At 46.7% G+C, this 7,549-nt stretch overlaps 1 pseudogene; it reads left to right on the top strand.

Annotated features, from left to right (window-relative positions):
• The first annotated feature begins 4,889 nt into the window (after positions 1 to 4,889).
• On the top strand, positions 4,890 to 7,122 carry LOC115295219 (annotated as a pseudogene).
• Positions 7,123 to 7,549: the final 427 nt, after the last annotated feature.

Here is a 7,549-nt window from a genome sequence, read left to right as displayed (position 1 = left end):
ATGTAATATTATGTCAACTATACTTAATTTATTTTTATTTTTATTTTTGAGAGTGAGACACACAGAGCATGAGTGGGGGAGTGGTAGAGAGAAGGAGACACAGAATCTGAAGCAGGCTCCAGGCTCTGAGCTGTCGGCACAGAGCCCAAGGGGCTTGAACTCACACACTGCGAGACCACCACCTGAGCCCAAGTCGGATGCGTGACTGACTGCACCACCCAGATGCCCCATATACTTGAATTTTTTTTTAAAGAGAAGTTTCCTAGGAGCAACATGGAAAAGGAGATACAGAAACATAAAGACCTCTGCCAGTAAACCCAGGAGCCACCTGAAATCCCAAGCCACAACGGAGGGAGGCCCAAACTCAGCAGCAATCAAGCAAAGGGATTAAAGAAAATGGCAGAGGGGGACCTGTGACCACCGAGAATCAGAGTAACAACACAGCAGCAGTAGCAAGTACTTACGTAGCATGCTCAGTGTGTCTGAGGCTCAGGAAGATTAAGTGACTGTCCCAGGTAGCCCCACAGGTGGCAGAGCAGAATTCAAACCGAGGCCAGCTGGCTCCAGAGTCTGTATCCGCGAGCTCTCTGTCCCATCCAGCCTTGTTTCACACTGTCACACACCCACGCAAGCGTGAGAGGCTGCAAAGTACGTGACTTGAGCGTGAGGCCGCATTGTCAGGTGTAAAAACAAAACCTCTCATTTGCAGCACCTGGAACAGAGCACAGGTGACAGCAAGAACCTCTCTGCATCTGCTTTGGTCCTGATGGAGAAGGGCTGATTGAGGAATCACACAGGCAAGCCAGGCATAACGGATTAAAGATGGCTACAAGTTCTTTGCCACTCTTCTTACAAAGTAGAGTTTTCCCTCCTTTTCAATCCGCCGGCTCTGTGACGTGTTTTGATCAACAGAATGTGTCAGTAGTGAGTCTATGAGACTTTCAAGGCTGGTTTTTAAGAGATCTGCCATTTCCACCTTTACTCTTTTTTATAAGTTTATTTATTATGAGAGAGAGAGTGTAGGTGCACACACATGTGTGAGTGTGGGAGGGGCAGAGATGGGGCGGGGAGGGAGAATCAACAAGGAGCCCAGTGCAGGGCTCAAACCCATGAACCACGAGATCATGACCTGATCCCAAATCAAGAGTTGGATGCTTAACCAACTGAGCCACCCAGGTGCCCCTCCACCTTTACTCTTCAAAATACTCCTTCTAGGAACCCAGTTGCCATGCTGTAAGGAAGCCCGGGTTGCCATGGGGAAAGCCCATATTCAAGAGATCTACAGTGCAGCCAACAGTCACATCAATAACGAGCCGTAAGAGGGGGCCATCTTGTCAATGACCGCCCCACTGGAACTTGTGGATTACTCACTAATGAGGAGCAGACTTGCATCATGCCCACTGAGCCCTGATTAAAATACAGAATTTGAGGCAAATAAATGGTTGCTGCTGTTTTTCTTAATTTATTTAACTTATCTTAATAGAGGGAACGTGCATGAGAGGGCGGGGGAGGGAATCCCCAGCAGGCGCCTTGCTGTCAGCGCAGAGCCCTACAATGTGGGGCTTGATCTCAGTGAGATCATGACCTGAGCTGAAGTCAAGAGTCGGTTGTTTAACTGACTGAGCCACCCAGGAGCGCTGTTGGTGCTGTTTTAAGTCAGTGTTTTAGGGTGGTTTGTAATGTGGCAAGAAATCACCAAAATTGCATATTTGCAGAAATCAGACGGCGTGATGGGAGGGGAGAGCAGTGGCTTCTCCTTGTTAATTTTGTTGATCTTTTCAAGACTCAGTTTTGGGTTTCATTGATTTTTCTCAAATTTCTATTCTCTATTTTACTTATTTTCCTTCTAGTCATTATTCTCTTATTCCTTCTGCTTGTTTTGGGTTTCGTTTGAACTTGTTTTTCTAGTTTCTTAGGGTGGAAGGTTATGCCTTTGAGATCTTTCTCTTTTAATGTAGGCACTTACAGCTCTAAAGTTGCTCAGCCTTGCGTTCGCTGCGTTCTGGACACTCTGCCATGTTGCTTTGTTGTTTTCATTTACCTCAAAGTATTTTCTAATTTCCCTTGTGGTTTCTGCTTTGACTCATGGGTTATTTAGGATTATGCTGTTTAATTTCCACATATTTGTGACTTTTCCAAATTTCCTTCTGTTCCTAATTTCTAATTTCATTCCATTGTGGTCAGAACATACTCTGTATGACTTCACATTGTCAATTTATTCACGCTTGCCTTATGACCTAACATATGGACAACCTAGAGAATGTCCCATGGACACTTGAGAACACTGTGTTCTGCTATTCTTGGATGGCTGGTTTGCTAAAGATCTATCAGGTCTAATTGGTTTATATTGTTGTTCAAGTCTTCTAATTCCTCGTTGATCTTCTGTCCAGTTGTTCTACCGATTATTCAAAGTGGGATACTGAAGGGGCACCTGGGTGGCTCAATGAGTTGAGTGTCCAACTCTTTTTTTTTAATGTTTTTTTATTTATTTTTGATACAGAGAGAGACAGAGCATGAGGGGGAGGGGCAGAGAGAGAAGGAGACACAGAACTGGAAGCAGGCTCCAGGCTCTGAGCTAGCTGTCAGCACAGAGCCTGATGTGGGGCTCGAACCCACGAATGTGAGATCTGACCTGAGCAGAAATCGGAGGCTTAACCGACTGAGCCACCCAGGTGCACCAAGTGTCCAACTCTTGACTTCAGCTCAGGTCATGATCCCAGGTCATGGGATTGAGCCCCGTGTCGGGCTCCATGCTGAGTGTGGAGCCTGCTTCAAATTCTCCCTCTCCCCTCCGACCCTCTCCCTTCTTGTGCTCTCTCTGTCTTAAAACAACAACAACAATAATAACCATAATCATAATAATGAGGTGCCGGGGTGGCTCAGCAGATTAAGAATCTGACTCTTGATTTTGGCTCAGGTCATGATCTCACAGGTGCATGAGCTCATGCCCCAAGTTGGGATCTGTGGGGATTCTCTCTCCCTCTCTCTGCCTCTCCCCCTCTCACACTCTGTCTCTCAAAAATAATTTTTAAAAAATTTAATGGTTTTCTTTAGTTCTTTAATCATATTTAAAATAGTGATTTGAAGTCTTTCTTTTCTGGTAAGGTCGGCACCCTGATGTCTTCTGGGATGATTTCTATTGGCTGCTTTTGCTCCATGACGGGCCATGCTTTCTCCTTCCTTACATGTCTCATAATTTTTTTGTTGAAAACTGGACATGCTCAATAATATAATGTGGTGATTCCAGAAATCAGACTCTCTCGCTCTCCCGCTAGTTGGTTATAATTGGGCTTGTTCTCGCCTCTGCTGTTTGTTAAGTGGTGATTCTGAACGGACTATGTGGTACTGTGTGCTCTGCTGCATGTGACCACTGAGGTCGCTTCTTGGTTAGCTGAGTGGTCAGCAGATGACTACACAGAGATCTTCTTATCACACGAGACACATAAGTCTTTGCCGAGGAGTTCCATGTTCATACTGGAGCACGGCTTCAATAATCAACCAGGCAGCTGGAGACTCTGCCTTAGCTGTCACTGCCTCCTTATGTGACGACTCAAGGTCAGACAGAAGGGAAGCTTAGGACATTCTCAGGTCTCTCCTTATTAGCACGCATGTAACTTACAAATGTATGTGGACTTCCAGATCCCCAGGAATACGTCAGAATTTTTCAAGATCCCCATACACATCTCATATCTCAGCTTTTTCTATTAATACTTTTAGATAGTCTATCTTGTGTTCCAACTGCTTTCCGCTGCCTTAGGAAGCCACATAGTCTTTAAAAATTGCCTATATATATTTTTTAATGTTTATTTATTTAGAGAGAGAGAGAGGGAGAAAATGAGGAGGGGAGGGGCAGATAGAATCCCAAGCAGGTTCAGTACTGCCAACACAGAGCCTGACACAGGGCTCGAACCAAAGAACCATGAGATCATGACCTGAGCCCAAATCAAGTGTTGGATGCTGAGCCAACTGAGCCACCCAGGCGCCCCTGCCTAGAATTGTTTTCAATAAACATTCTCACCACAATCTGCGTGAGGAAAAGGCTTTATACATTGAGTGAGCTCTGAGTCGGGTCAAACACAGATAGCCTTAGAGGTGGGGTCTACCAGGGAGTCGCTATTTTGGTCAAATCATGATAATCCTGCGAGAATGAGGCTGTGAAGTAGCTCTACCCCCATTCTTCTTTCTCCCTTCCGAGGCTGCCATGTTGCTTGTTTTCACTGTGAGTGTAGGCTGTTAGTTTTCAAAGCTACTCGAGTGGGAGAGTAGGGGATGGCACAAGGGGCAAGTTAAAACACTATAAAGCTCAGAGGATTCTGGGAATATGGCTGAGTAGGAAGCTCCAGGAATGGGTCTCCCTCCATACACAACAATTGCCCCGGCAGAAGCTGACTGATGTAACATTCTGGAACTCTGGATCTGTGGAAGGCTAGCAACTTCCAGGAAAAGACGTGGATGACAAATTGCAGTTAATTTCATTAAATTTCAGCTCTTATCACAGCTACCTATCTCCCTCCCTGAGCCGTGTGGCTAGAAGCTGTACAAATTGTCCTGGAGCAGCTCAGAGCCCGTGGGAGCTGGGGAGGGCGAAAAGGACTCCATCCTCCGAATATTAGACATCTGCCTACTGACTGATGACTGCTGCTCCTGATTCTAGAGGTACAAACAAAGAAGCAGACAGCCATTGTTGCTGCACCTCCCCCGAGTGTGCAAGCCCCTCCCTAGGTCAAGTGACTGCCAAGAAAATTTAAAGGACCAACACGCTTTCCCCCTATTCCTTATCTTTCACTATTTCCCACTTTGAGCAAAAATGAACTATTGGGACCTCCCCAAGATAAAAGCTTCTGCACAGCAAATAAAACAATCAGCAAAACTAAAAGGCAATCGACGGGATGGGAGAAGATATTGGTAAGTGGCATATCAAATAAAGGACTAGTATCCAAAATCTATAAAGACTTAACCAAACTCAACACCCAAAAACAAATAATCCAGGAGAGAAATGGGTAGAAGACATGAATAGACATTTTTCCAAAGAAGACATCCGGATGGCAGACACATGAAAAGACGCTTAACATCACTCATCATCAGGGAAATACAAATCAAAACCACATTGAGTTACCATCTCACACCTGTCAGAATGGCTAAAATGTACAACTCAGGAAACAACAGATGTTGGCAAGGATGTGGAGAAAGGGGACCCTTTTGCACTGGTGGGAATGCAAACTGGTGCAGCCACTCTGGAAAACAGTGTGGAGGTTTTTCAAAAAATTAAAAATAGAACTATCCTACGACCCAGCAATTGCACTACTAGGAATTTGTCCAAAGGATACAGAAGTGCTGTATTCTAGGAGCACATGTACCCCAATGTTTATAGCAGTGCTATTGACAATAGCCAAAGCATGGAAAGAGCCCAAATGTCCATCAACTGATGAATGGATAAAGAACATGTGGTGTGTGTGTATATATACACATATAATAATAATGGAGTATTATTTGGCAATGAAAAAGAATGAAATCTTGCCATTTGTAACAACACAGAAGGAACTGAAGGGTATTATGCTAAGTGAAATAAATCAGGCAAAGAAAGATAGGTATCATATGATTTCACTCATATGTGGAATTTGAAAAACTTAATAGATGACCATAGGGCAAGGGAAGGACAAATAAGATCCAGACAGAGAAGGATGCAAACCATGAGACTCTGAAATAAAGAACTGAGGGCTGAAGGGGGCGGAGCTTGGGGTGGGGAGTATGGGAGATGAGCACTGAGGAGGGCACTTGTTGGGATCAACACTGGGTGTTGTGTGTAAGTGATGAATCATGGGAATTTGCTCCTGAAGTCAAAACTACACTGTATGTGAGTTAACTTGACAATAAGAAAAGAATGAAATTTGTGTGTTATGTAATAGTACTAAGCAGGTGAACAGCCTTCTTCCACATAGTCATTCAGGCACACAGGCTATTGGAGGAAACTGAGGCCAGTAATAAGACAGGTAGCAGAGTGGGGACTCGAACTCAGGCAAGCTGGTGTTTGGCCAATCTCCCTATTTCTTAGCCACACTGAGCCCAAGCACCGAGCAGCTTTGGCTCATTCTAGTTTCATAATTTCTTTTTTTTTTAATGTTTTATTTATTTTTGATACAGAGAGAGACAGAGCATGAGAGGGGGAGGGGCAGAGAGAGAAGGAGACACAGATCCAGAAGCAGGCTCCAGGCTCTGAGCTAGCTGTCAGCACAGAGCCTGACGCGGGGCTCGAACCCATGAACGTGAGATCTGACCTGAGCCGAAGCCGGAGACTTAACCGACTGAGCCACCCAGGCGCCCCCTAGTTTCATAATTTCTGTACATCTCAATCCTGCATCAGAAGGAGCATCTTTAGCAAATCGAGTACAGTGCTGGGAATATCAATTTGGTGTGTAGAATTTTTTGTGTGTGTATTTATTTTGAGCCAGGGGCAGAGCAGAGAGAGAAGGAGAGAGAATCCCAGGCAAGCTCAGTGCTGTCAGCACAGAGCCCACATGAGGCTTGATCTCAGGAACCATGAGATCATGACCAGACCTTAAATCCAGTCCAATACTCAACCGACTGAACCACCCAGGTGCCCCTGGTGTGTAGAATATTTAAAATGAGATATTTTAGAGGAGGGGGGGTCGCACGGAGCCGGGCTGGTCCGCACCACATGCAGCAGTGGAGGCGGGCCAGCCTGGCGCGAGGCAGTCGGACCCCCTCTACCCCCGCACTTATGGGGCCCTGCTGAAAGTGGCGCAGATGGTCACTCTGCTGATCGCCTTCATCTGCGTGAGGAGCTCCGTGTGGAGCAGGTACAGGGCCTACAGCTACTCTGAAGCGGTCTCCATCTGCCACTTGATAATGATCCTCGTTTTTTACCTGGTGCACCTCTTCCGTCTCTACTGCGTGCTCACCTGCATCAGCTGGCCCCTGTCGGAACTTCTGCACTATTTGATCGGTACCCTGCTCCTGCTAATTGCCTCCATTGTGGCAGCCTGCAAGAGTTACAGCCAGAGCGGACTGGCAGCTGGAACGGCCACCTTCCTCTGCCTGGCGAGCATAGGGATGTCCTACAAGATCTCGTGGGTGACCGAGTCAACAGATGCCGCTGTGTGAGTACACCCTACGCCTGGTCCGAGGCACTGAGACAGAGTGTCGGGGCGGCCCCTGGAGGGCCTTAGACCCTCTGCTCTGCGCCAGAGCCCTGCCCCCACTGCCGGGCACAGAGAGGGCCTTCAGCGGCCTCCCTTTCCCGTCTTCCTTGGAGAATGGTCCTCCCCGCCTGGAAACAAAGAGCCGCCTCCAGGGAAACCGGGTCTCTCCCTCCTGCTTTTAGAACCAACCACCTCAGGGACTGATGACCCCACTTACCTACCACAGCGGAGGGAGGTTTCTGAATCCTCCAGCAGAAATCTGCTTCTATTCCACATTCCTTAGGGGGGTGAAGCTGCCTTAAGTCCTCTCATAAAAACAAAGCCATCTCTGGGGCGCACCTGGGTGGCTCAGTCTATTAAGCGTCGGACTGTGGCTCAGGTCATGATCT

This window comes from Suricata suricatta, chromosome 7, assembly GCF_006229205.1.
Source record: "Suricata suricatta isolate VVHF042 chromosome 7, meerkat_22Aug2017_6uvM2_HiC, whole genome shotgun sequence".
Taxonomy (NCBI): Eukaryota; Metazoa; Chordata; class Mammalia; order Carnivora; family Herpestidae; genus Suricata; species Suricata suricatta.
Note: the sequence above shows the minus strand (reverse complement) of the source record. Positions and strands in the feature narration are given on the sequence as shown.